Here is a 13,407-nt window from a genome sequence, read left to right as displayed (position 1 = left end):
CCTCCCGGGAATGTTGCTAATAAACTGGATGTAATTTAAAGCTGCAGTCCGTAGCTTTTTTGGGTTAAAAATTCTCCAAAATAATTTTTTGAGCAAGTTCATAACCAGCCAGTGTTCAAAACTATCTGCTTGCCGTAGCTCGATTCAAAACGGTAAGCTTGTAATAATTTTTTTAATACCAGTGGTACTGGTGGATTTCCGCGGGAAATTCGAGCATGTCTTTGCTTCATTACGTCACATCAGTACAGATAAAGAAGGTGTCTCGGCTAGTAGGCTATATTGCATGTGTGAGGATGTTGGAGGTGGAGATTTATAGCCTTTTCTCACAGCACTTGATATAATTAAACTTATCAATTTGATGGCGGATCCAGAAAGGTTCAAACGACAATCACCAGTGACAACTAGAGATTCACCGTTGTAAAACGCGAAAGACTTCGGAGAAAAAAAAGAGACTGCAACCGGCCCATGCGAAACAAGGACAAATATCGGAAGGACATTAAATGTAGTCACGCAATGCTGATGTTGTTAACATTAACAATTTGAGAACAAAGTTTAATATGCACGGTTTGACGTGATATGACAAGCAATCGTTAGATTTAATCAGCGCGATTTACAGCAATGCTTTTTTCCCCTTAGTTGGTCAGAAGAAAAGGGAATGTTACTTACTTAGTTGTTCAGACTACATTTTCCGGTGAAAATTCTTATGTTGGTCATACTTCCAAAAAGTAGAATCTGTGATTGCGAATGCCAGTATCCACACCACCAGCGCGGTGATTGACAGCCGCACATTCTCCTCAAAACACTGGATTCATCCGCGCTGTGCCGTGCCGAGGCACAACACACGTAAAGTTGGTAATTCCGCGAATAACTGCAATTGCAGATTTCGAACAGAGATGGCGACAAAGAGGAAAAACTGCAGACTGCAGCTTTAAGTTCTGTTGCTTTTATATGAAAATAATTATAATGAACAAGACACCCATTTAATTACATACCAAAGACGTGTTTATCAATCATTGGGGACATCAAAGACTTATTCTTGTGAAAAGGGCATTATACCACCCCTTTAACCTAATTTGTAAGTAGCTTATTTATCCTAAGGGCATTACAACTCATGACGTGTTACAACCATCCTCTGTCTCCCATATTTAAATAGATTACACAGCATAGACACCTTCTCAGAGAAAGACACTACCAATATATTGTTACTAATTACTAACTGAATTGTTTATTTGTTTTCCATAGAACTGGATAAGCCATGGAGGAAATTTGAATGGAGGTAAGCTATACATGTTCTATACATAATCTATGCAGACATGTGTTTATTTATATTTCTATGTAGGCTATGTCCATACTCGAAGAGCAATTTTTTCATCTGTAATGTAAAAAGTGAAAATGAAAATGAAATTTTTACTCAACGTTATGTTTATGGATAAATCCACATGTGCTCTATAACAATCCTATATCAGCAAACAAAGTAAGACAGACCAAGCTAAAAGAGGCCATTTGTATTTTTTAACCTCCCATCACCAATCCAGCCATGGTTTAGTCAATCCGTCATCTGGCGGCTGTCCCTTGCTTATTTGCTTCTTTTGGGAAATACTCTGGGTTCGGGATAGATTCCGGACTCAGAGCCCTCCCCTTAGACTGCACGCCAAATATGTATACTCTTCCCTCTGTCAGATGTGTTAATTTAACTTGTGAATAAACTTGTGAATTTAGTGTGTAAATAAATGTGTCTCTTGTCTTTGTGCAGACAGAAGGACGTGCTGAAAACACGTCTAGCGAAATTTCGTCTGAGTAATCCGGATGTTAAACATGTCAGGATCCTGGTAGCTGGGCAAATTGGAGCGGGGAAGTCCAGCTTTATTAACTCTGTTATTAGTGCCTTTCAAGGAGAAATGTTTTGTGAAGCACTAGCTGATAATTCATGAGCCGCCAGTTATAGTTTCACGAAAAGAGTAGGTATTATTTGACTCCTATTGCACTCACATGAAATAAACATTATCTTAAGAAAATGAAGCTGCTAAGATGTTAGGAATATGCTATAAGGAAAAATCACCAATGGAAATAGACATCTGTTTAAAATCAAAAGCATTGAAAATATTTTGGCAATGTGTGTGATATTTACAAATATTTATGGTGCCATATTCTTGGTCATTGTTTATAGCTGACCGCATACCGCATCAGAAATGCAGATGCAGATTTGCCTTTTGAAATCTGTGACGTAATGGGCTTGGATCCTCAAAAAATATCTGAGTGTCAACCTAATGACATCGTCAAAACCATATATGGCCATGTGAGGGAGGGATATAAAGTAAGTATATAAAGACATTCATTTCATTTAAAATTAACATTTAAATGTGTGCAATATCTCTCACATTTTTATATTTTGTCTTTATTTAACAAAACTAGTTCAGCGAGGATAATCCACTCCCTAGCGACGATGAACATTACAATGAAACCCCTTCACTGTCGGATCAAGCTTTCTGCTTGGTTTACGTCATTGATGCAAATACAATACAACTCTCTGCAGATAATAAGATATTTATTGAGAAGCTGAGGATCATCCGCCAGAAAATCAGTGATAACGGTAAAACTTTGTATGACTTTTATCTTCATTTTTTGGTTTATCACAACACTGTATAAAAGCATCTACATTCCCTATGAGAAACTATTTAGCATTATGTGCATATATGAATATTTTATCTCCATTTCATCAATATAAAGGTACTCTAAGTTAACCAATAAAAATTTAACATTTGCCATTTGCTGTTTTTTGTGTGTGTTTTTTTTACAAAGTGAGATAATCTGAAAACACAGGAATATATAAAATCATTCAGATTAAAATAATTTAGACTTTGTTTCTCATTGTAGGGATTCCTCAAGTGATTGTTATGACCAAAGTGGATGAAGCATGTCCGCTGGTCAGCAAGGATCTAAGGAAGATCTACACTAGTGAGATCATCAAAGCGAGGGTAGATCATTAATTTAAACATCTATGCATGTTACATGTTCTATAGTTTGGTAGTTTTACAATAAATTTTGCATTCTGCTCCTGTCTAGATGGAGATCTGCAAACACATTGTGGGTGTGCCAATGAACAGTATCTTTCCAGTGAAGAACTACCACGATGAGATTGACACAGATGATGATGTTGATGTCTTGATTCTCAAGGCATTTGATCAGATTGTGCGTTCTGCTAATGCAAGACTGAGAAGGGGTGCTTCAAACGTATGAGAAATTCACAAGTTGGAAGACCAGAGAATGTGTGGAAAACTGTGATGACAATAAAATGATAGCTTATATCTCTGGTTGTTGTTTCTGTTCCACGACATTTTGTATGTCATGTTTGGGGTGTGGGATGAAGAGAGGGATAATTTTAATAATTATTTAATTAAAAATTATTTAATTTATCTTCAGTGTGTAGTATTAGCCAATCAGATGTGTCTTGACGCGAATCACACACGATTCAGCCTATGCAGCACGCACACTCACGGCCCACTCACAAGTTGCACAACTAAACAAAAAAAAATAGTGTATATAATATAATTTTTTAATAAAAACAACAATCCAGGATCACCAGTGATCCTTGCCGATTAAGGGGTTAATAGATCTGTTTAGAAGTGGACTTTTCCTATACGTTCCTGTAACTACTTGGTCGGAATGTATCTAACCTAATTATTTTCACTCGTCATTGTCTAAAAAACAGACAGAGTTATCCAAAGATAGGCTTAACAGTTAGCAGCTAACTTACTTGGCGCCAGTAGACAGGGCCACACACACACACACACACACACACACACACACACACACACAGAGACAAATGTTGTTGTTTTTTTCAATGGGAATAAATTTTTTTCTAAATATTCCCAAGTTTAGCTAACCACATGGTAGAATAAATAACGTTATATAGTCCCAATATCCTCAAACGAGTGCTTCACATTTACTGATGTCCTAGAGTGCTACTATTACTAAAATATGTCCAATTTTAATCCCCATATGATGATACATGATAGAGACAGTATTGTACATAAATACATTTGTTTCATTCATATAATTTGAATAGATTTTTTACCTGGGTAATTTTTCTTTCGGGAACAGATGTAGAAGTGTTTTGCTTATATTCCAGCCATTTTCTTCTCACTGACATTGGTGTAATGTTGTGATATCACCACAGGATGGTGTGGGCAGTGTCCCTAAATGTGGCCAACTGGTCTAAGATTTACAAATTTGACTATCATTGTGTCAAGAGGCAAAAATGTAATGTCCTCATATGAGGACGCAGGGTCTCAGGAGGGTAGTCTTCTAATTCTGTGTAATGGTAATTGGCAGTCTGCATGCCCACTTTCTGTGAATTGGTAGGTTTAGGGGTGGGTTTAGGGATCAGGGGGTGGCGATGGGTAGGTTTATGCATTTATAGAGCATCACAGTCCCGCCCACAGCCGGTGCCGGAAGTAAAAATTCAATACAATTTCTCCATTGACAGTTGGGATATAAGCCATAAAAACGTAACCATACATGGTAGACTTAAAACCAGCTACGGCTGTACTAAGCGATTGTATATGCTCATATAACCGCCAAAAGTTCATGGGGCACTAACCTTGTTTTGGGATAAATGCCTTTTATTCGCGATGTCTTGTAGAAGTACTTCATTACCCACAATCCTAAACAATCCCACAATCCCACAGTGATGCATCTGATTGGTGGAGCTCGTGTAACTGTCTGGTTAAACCCCGCGAAAGTCCGTGAAGACTGAAGATCATTTAAAAAAAAAAAACCTGTGTTGTGTTTTTTGCACGGTTGATTTATCAGTGCAATCATGATCTCCTTGGCTGCCATGATGGCTTTTTTCAAGGAGGAAAACAAAAGTGTTAAAAGGGGTGAAAACCACTTTAAATCGGGTCATGTAGTTGAGTGTAGCGTGTCCGAGGGTCAGCTTGTGGGTTTTGTAAGGGCCAGCATGAGGGACAAGACCTACAAAGTTGTGGTGAGTTTTGCAGGGAGATGGCAGGGAGATGGTAACGTTAGTTAGCATTATCGTTCACTTTAGCTAGGCTACTGTAGCCTCCATATGGTATGAGTCATATCAAGCATTTTATGATGCCACTGTCAAAACAATATTTAGCTTAGGCATACCTCTTCATGCATTTACTGAACATTTGTGTAATAATTCATGGCAAGTTAATAAACTGAATATGATGCACTTTCTGGTTTGCTGATCATCACTTTTTAATTTTCACTTGTTGTTATTAAGAAAATACATTAAATGTTATTAAAATTAAGGATGAACTATAACTTCATGAATAAAATGAGCATGGACCACAAGTGGGAAATTGTTGTTGAGGCATTTGTCCGTGGGCCGCTGAAACTGATGAGCAGAACGCTGCGGACCGCCAAAACTATTAAACCTCGCAGGCTGTTGGTCTAAGAGCGTGACCCGGCTACCAGCAGTTTCATAAACACATCCACACACAACACAACATGCTAGACATTACAAATAATTGTAAAGTAGGCTAGAATGCATGCTACATGTTTTGGAACCTTTGACCATTTATGGGTGCGAGTAATAAAAAAGTTATCAAAAATAAAGACGAAAAACCGCACTCTCAAGGTATAATTTCATTTATTGTTACCATGTCCAAACAGACGCGTTTCGGGCTAAGCCATCATCAGTGTGTAGCAGAGTGTCCCTGTATCATAAAGGGCTTTGAAATAAACACACAAACTACACACTGAACACACGCTAAACCATCTCATTAAAATAATTGTAATTTTCTATCTTTCTTTTTTTTATTTAGTTTGAAGTTTATTTTGGATGAATTTTACTAATTGTCTTTGTCAGGATAAAACCCATTACTCTCATTGTCAGTTAAGGTCGAGTGCTTGTTTTTAGATTGGCAGTGGTACTGATGGCTACAGCAGATGGCATGAAATTATACATTATACAATCATCTGACATTCACCAACTAACACAAACAGAAATATCTCTACACCTTTCAGCTGTGACAATATTCTAACATGAGATTAAATCAATGAATAAATAAACAAATGAATAACAATGTAAAGTGTGTTGCATCATTTCAATTTATTTGGAACCATCACATTGATGCATTAAACATATAAATTAAGTTTATATCAAAGTTCAAATTTGAACACAAATTTGTTAAATAAATAGGTGGTTAAATGGTTAATTTATAAGCTTCTCTTCAGGTTTCCACTGGTGACTCGGCCGATGTCACCTCTACCTCTTGTGAATGTCCCCGTGGAGAATATAAATGCAGTCACGCTGCTGCTCTGATGATCTGGGCTGTGCATAACCTGAGCTCCACGGACGTGGAGTGCAGGTGGAAAAAGCCTCGTGGTCCATCAGACAGAGTCAAGGCAGTGGAGGAACTTTTCCCTGGATGTAGCTACAAGCCACTGACTCGTTCAGTGACCCCGGATGACCGTAAGTGGTTGCTGGATCAATTCCAGGGTCGCTTCACGGGGGTTTCCTGGCTGCTCACTCCTGAGCCAGAAACTCAACAGGGATCTCTTCTTCATCTCTGCAGTCACAGCATTGTAACTGCCAACAAACACCTGGGCAGTGATGCTGTTCTTGCTGCCTTAAGGCTGTCCTTGGACCAGATAATGGCCATCCAGACAGCAACAGTGGGCCAAAAGGATAACCACCTCTGGCATGCCCTGCGGAAAGGTCGCCTAACAGCCAGCAACTTTGGAAGCGTGCTGTCCGCAAAACGTGCCACCCCTTCCCTCATCAACAGGCTCTGTGGGAACCAGGACCTTTCTGGAGTTTTGGCTGTGCAGTGGGGCATAGTCAATGAAAAAGAGGGTATTGCTGCGTTCGAGGAGGGCACCGGCCTGAAAGTCAGAGGGTCTGGTTTATGGTTGGCTGACTCTGGGATCCTTGGTGCCACCCCTGATGGTCTCGTTGGAGAGACGGGCATTATTGAGGTGAAGTGTCCATACAGATGGAGGGACAGTACCTTTGAGGAAGCAGTGAAAGAAAACAGCTTTTACCTTCACCAGGAAGGTGGCACTTACCACCTGAAAAGGGACCACAGCTACTGGCACCAAGTGCAGGGGCAGCTGCACATTACAGGGAAGACCACATGCCACTTCATCATTTGGACACCTAAGCAGTGCATGATATTGCCAATCTCCCGCGATGACTCCTGGCTGCCTAACTTGGGGATTTTGGAGGCGTTTTACAGAGCTCATATGCTCCCACATATTGAGCAGAACTTGTAAATTGTAAATAGTGTATATAATGTAATAGTTCTTACAATCAGTTCCCCTTTGTTCATCCTTGAGGATTTTTTCACAGTTCTGTTCAAACATTTTTGGGTGGCAAAGGATCAGCGTTCTCGTCGCGCCTCCTGTCAGTACCTGGTTACAGGGAAGCCAATGATCCAGAACATAAGAAATAAAAACAACTAGCCTCTCAGAGTGCAACCCAAAGTCACATACATATAGATAGTCCATTCCTCCGTGTGTGTACGATTCGATTCGATTACGATTCACAGGGTAACGATTATCGATTATTAACGATTTTTTTTTTACTTACTTGGTACTTTTAAGGCAAAGTATTTATGATGACCCATAACGAACTTACTTCCAATCTTCCTATATTAATTTTATTAATAAAACAAATGGAAGTGATTTGGCAAGTCAACTATAAGGTTACATTTGCCAGCATTTGTCCCAACACTGCAAAGAACCAACAGGAAAATAAATGTGTGCCTGTACTAGCAGTGTACTTGTAGTAAATTAATACAAACTTCAGCATATTCGGAATCTCTAGCATTTAATAATAGACTTCTAACCAACATCCTCTTGTTATTTCCAATGAGCAATATAATCCTTCAGACAAAAAACATTTTGCTGTAGCAAAATCACAAACCGTTTTCATTCAAAAATATTGAATTATGTACCAGCAGCTCTCATATAATGCTTGTGGACTTATTGCATGTGGCTTGTGCATATTCTGAATAGCCTAATTAGTAACATACAAAGCCGCTCTTATACACAACTAAATAATAAAGAGTTATGACTTGAAATGTTTGCTGTATACCACAATCAAAAACAGCTTATACAAAAAAAGTGAATGAACATCTGCAGAGAGCACAGTCAAAATGTAGCTTTTTGTGACTGGCATTGCAGTATAACAGATCGGTTTACAGCATACTGATGTGAAAACTAAACCATACAGAAGGCAGCTCTCATACAAAAAATACTAAATAGGTAACAATGAAATTGACAATTTTCAGTATGTTAGCTTTTAACAAAGAGGGTGCCGTTCGCCATCATGCGTCTGTTACTGTTATGTGTGCGACCCCGTTATGTGCACGCCACAGCGTCCATTCCTCTGTGTGTGTGTGAGAGTCGCTGCTCCCCAGCGTCCATTGCTCTGTGTGTGTGTGTGAGAGTCGCTGCTCCCCAGCGTCCATTCCTCTGTGTGTGTGTGAGAGAGTCGCTGCTCCCCAGCGTCCATTCCTCTGTGTGTGTGAGAGTCGCTGCTCCCCAGCGTCCATTCCTCTGTGTGTGTGAGAGAGTCGCTGCTCCCCAGCGTCCATTCCTCTGTGTGTGTGTGAGAGTCGCTGCTCCCCAGCGTCCATTCCTCTGTGTGTGTGTGAGAGTCGCTGCTCCCCAGCGTCCATTCCTCTGTGTGTGTGAGAGAGTCGCTGCTCCCCAGCGTCCATTCCTCTGTGTGTGTGTGAGAGTCGCTGCTCCCCAGCGTCCATTCCTCTGTGTGTGTGAGAGAGTCGCTGCTCCCCAGCGTCCATTCCTCTGTGTGTGTGTGTGTGTGAGAGAGTCGCTGCTCCCCAGCGTCCATTCCTCCGTGTGTGTGTGTGTGTGTGTGTGTGTGTGTAAAAAGTCACTCATCCAAATTCACTGCAACTTCCTTTATCAGGGGATTTTGGAGATTCACCAAAGCACAGCAGAGCTGAACCACCACGTCAGCATGGCTACGTAAGGAGTGAGGAATAAAGTGCAGGATTTTATATTCTTTCAAACGAGCATTTGCCCTCTCGACATGAATTCTTGTCCGTGCTGCTCCCCAGCGTCCATTCCTCTGTGTGTGTGTGTGTGTGTGAGAGTCGCTGCTCCCCAGCGTCCATTCCTCTGTGTGTGTGAGAGTCGCTGCTCCCCAGCGTCCATTCCTCTGTGTGTGTGAGAGAGTCGCTGCTCCCCAGCGTCCATTCCTCTGTGTGTGTGAGAGTCGCTGCTCCCCAGCGTCCATTCCTCTGTGTGTGTGAGAGAGTCGCTGCTCCCCAGCGTCCATTCCTCTGTGTGTGTGTGAGAGTCGCTGCTCCCCAGCGTCCATTCCTCTGTGTGTGAGAGAGTCGCTGCTCCCCAGCGTCCATTCCTCTGTGTGTGTGTGAGAGTCGCTGCTCCCCAGCGTCCATTCCTCTGTGTGTGTGTGTGTGTGTGTGAGAGAGTCGCTGCTCCCCAGCGTCCATTCCTCCGTGTGTGTGTGTGTGTGTGTGTGTGTGTAAAAAGTCACTCATCCAAATTCACTGCAACTTCCTTTATCAGGGGATTTTGGAGATTCACCAAAGCACAGCAGAGCTGAACCACCACGTCAGCATGGCTACGTAAGGAGTGAGGAATAAAGTGCAGGATTTTATATTCTTTCAAACGAGCATTTGCCCTCTCGACATGAATTCTTGTCCGTGCAATGTCTTTTGTGAGTTTCACTTCACTCTTGGTTAACTTGCCATGGTGCAAGAATGGTGGAATGTTCAAGCTGACTCCTTCTGGCAAAAGATCTCGAATCAGAAAGCCTTTGTCAGCAAGGACGACATCACCCGACTTGAAGACATCAAGGATGCCACTCTTAGCCACAATGGCCTTGTCAGAGACTGACCCAGGATACAATCTGCTGCAATATGTAATAACAGCGTTTGGTGCCACACCTAGCAGGATCTTGAATGAATGCATGCCTCTGTATGACGAGTAGGTGTGTTTTTGAAGGTCCATTGAGGCTGGAGTAGCAATTTCAACATCAGTGCAGTCTATCACCATTCTGCAGTTACGGAACATCTGGAAAGACAATGGTAGGCTTGACTGGTTTTTCTCCCGACTTGGCACAGCAGCCATGATGTCTTTGAACCAAAGTTCATGTAGAACATAGATAAAAGTCAGTACTACATTAGCCACGCAGGATGAGCCACATTGAAAAAGCTGACCAAGATGCAGGTTAGTGTAATTATGACGAAGCTTCATCAGAGTCATCAGGATCTGGTCATCAATTGACAGACATTCTACCTTCCACCCAGCATAGTACACGATAGACTCCTTGAATCGCAACACATAGCCAACAAAGATGTTAAAAATGGTTCTGTCGGGGAAGCCAGTTTCCATCCGTAGGACCTTTTCATCAAGGAATGATGCAGAGTACCTGGAACATTGATGCACATGTTGAATGGGACTGGACGTCATGGGCAGGCACTCCTGTTTGGGCTGACTCGTGCTGGGCTCCAGGGGCTGACTCGTGCTTGGCTGACTCGTGCTGGGCTCCAGGGGCTGACTCGTGCTGGGCTCCAGGGGCTGACTCGTGCTGGGCTCCAGGGGCTGACTCGTGCTTGGCTGACTCGTGCTGGGCTCCAGGGGCTGACTCGTGCTTGGCTGACTCGTGCTGGGCTCCAGGGGCTGACTTGTGCTTGGCTGACTCGTGCTGGGCTCCAGGGGCTGACTCGGGCTGTCCTCGACAGGTTCATTGTGACTACGCCCTAGGAACCATGTTGGACCCCTTTCAAGTCCATCTTTAAAATGGCAGCTGCACACTCTGGAGTAGGGACTGGGTGCCCTGTCTGCACGCCTGATTGAACAAAAAACAATTGTTATTCATACTCATGGTTGACTTACATGCATTAAGGCATAATCAAATACATTAAAGCCTAAGCTGCATTAATGCATAAACACAGTTATGCATTAAAGCATAAGCAAATACATGTATGCATTGAAGCATAAACAAATACAGTTATGCATTAATGCCTAAACAAGTACATGTATCCATTAATGCATAAACCAATACAGTTATTCATTAAAGCCTGAGCAAGTACAGTTATGCGATTATTATTGAATTATTAAATATCAAAGCTAAGTAGAAGCTTAAGAAGCAGAAAGTCAGAAGCCAGACACATCGCTAGCTGCATGGTCTATCCAGCCATTCCCATTAATACCTGAACAAAAACATTTTGCAGTTTGCTTTATTACACTCCCTCCAACATAAGCACTGCACTCAACACAGTGTCACTGTTGTTGTTCATACTGTCACTATCCAAACAATTAATGAATATTTAATTAACTGTGTGTGTGACTCTGCACAAGTAAATTCAGACAGAGAAAGATACATATTTTATATTATACACAGTAATGGACAAATGTCTGCTCATGTCTTTTTATTATTGCAAATGAAAGGTTACAGACATCAACAGCGAGTACAAAATAAATAAATAAATAAATATTTTTATTTATACAAATATTTTTCTAAAATATATATATTTTTTCAAAAAAAAAATATTTTGTATAAAATGGGGGGGGGGGGGGGGGCAGACTGGTTCAGAATGAATGCATTTGTCTGCTATTTCTTTGCACAGTAGCTAGGTGTCACTAGTGAGCAATGCTGAATGAAGCTTCGAGTAATGAACCTTTGGCTGAAGCAATGGGCTGCGAGGTATCAGTGGTTCAGGAAGCCTCATTTTGCCATCACTACACAACAATACCTATAAAAACACTATTATTTACACGATTACTACTGAAAGAACTGCTATAAACTGCTATAAACTGCACAAGAAAAAGTTCGCGTTGCTGTCGTCAGATTTGAAAGTCGCTCTAAAGGCTTTCGCGGTTGTGTCGACTAGTGATGGCAAAATGAGGCTTCCTGAACCACTGAAACCTCGCAGCCCATTGCTTCAGCCAAAGGTTCATTACTCGAAGCTTCATTCAGCATTGCTCACTAGTGACACCTAGCTACTGTGCAAAGAAATAGCAGACAAATTAATTAATTCTGAACCAGTGTCACGCCCCGCCCGCCCTCCCTCCCTACCTACCTACCTACCTACCTACCTACCTACCTAATTTTATAAAAAATATATATTTTTATAAAAAAAATTATATTTTATAAAAAATACTTTTATAAATAAAAATATTTATTTGTAATTTAAATATACAAATAAATATTTATATTTATTTGTATATTTATATTTAAATGTATATTTTATAAAAATATTTTTATAAATAAAAATATTTATTTATTTGTTTTGTACTCACTGTTGATGTCTGTAACCTTTCATTTGCAATAATAAAAAGACAAGATCAGACATTTGTCCATTACTGTGTATAATATAAAATATGTATCTTTCACTGTCTGAATTTATTTGTGCAGAGTCACACAGTTAATTAATTATTCATAAATTGTTTGGATAGTGACAGTATGAACAACAACAACAACAGTGACACTGTGTTGAGTGCAGTGCTTATGTTAGAGGGAGTGCAATAACATACATTTATTCATTTAGCAGATTATAGATAACAGATTAAAGTAAACTGCAAAAGAATAGTCCGGAAGGAAGGATTACAATAGATTTTTTTATTGAGAAACAAAAAACAATTATTTCAAGTGTGTTGGGGTTTAGACGATTCCTCTTCTTGGACAAAATCTCTCTAGGCTTGGAAAATATCCTTACACAAGGAACAGGGGATGCAGGGTAAAAATGGCAGTGGTACAAATGAGGACACTGATGCTTCTGTTGAGCCCAGACAGGGGAGGATTCCCTCTTTCTTGCTGTCTCCATTACCAGGAAAAAGGAAGAGTCACAAAAAGCAAACAAATCCAAAAGGGCAATCCAAATCAAAAAGCAGTCCAGTCCAGATCCAAAAATCCAGAGCAATCCAAATAATCTTATCTAATTAATATAACAAGACTATAATATAGCTAAGCCTACTATAATTAATAATAACAATATACTATAACTATTCTAACCTGATAATGTAATAATATACAGCCCTAACACATATATGACACAATAACGACAATGATAGTTATCTAACTCTCTGACTCTGACACTACTACATCTGCTTTTTACTACTGCTGACAACACCCACAAGGTGGCGCGAGTTTCGAACCGCCTTTTATCCGGAAGCGACACTCAGACCGAACCGATGACGTATTTACACAAACCGAGGCCTCGTTTGTCATTAGTCACGTGATTTTCACGTTAACAACACAAGCCTCGAATCGCGGCTTCATCTGGCACGCCCACTTTTTCTCGACACACGCTCCGACGCCTCGGTTCAAATGTCACATCACTAGTGTCGACTTCAGTGAGGCGCGGTGGTTTATGGGATGAGTAGTTCCTTCGCTCGGAAATGAAAATATGTACACAGTCTTGTACCTTT

The 13,407-nt window shown here is 40.7% G+C and overlaps 1 pseudogene across 1 annotated transcript in view; it reads left to right on the top strand.

The window, feature by feature from the left end:
- The window catches only part of LOC309494773 (interferon-induced protein 44-like), a 110,301-nt pseudogene extending 106,996 nt beyond the window's left edge, over positions 1–3,305 (top strand). Inside the window, exons 5-6 of the transcript XR_014211759.1 lie at positions 2,875–2,975; positions 3,064–3,305. The product of XR_014211759.1 is annotated as an interferon-induced protein 44-like (transcript). The remainder of the gene's footprint in view (positions 1–2,874; positions 2,976–3,063) is intronic.
- Positions 3,306–13,407: the final 10,102 nt, after the last annotated feature.

This window comes from Leuciscus leuciscus, assembly GCF_965113295.1.
Source record: "Leuciscus leuciscus genome assembly, chromosome: 3".
Lineage (NCBI taxonomy): Eukaryota > Metazoa > Chordata > Actinopteri > Cypriniformes > Leuciscidae > Leuciscus > Leuciscus leuciscus.
Note: the sequence above shows the minus strand (reverse complement) of the source record. Positions and strands in the feature narration are given on the sequence as shown.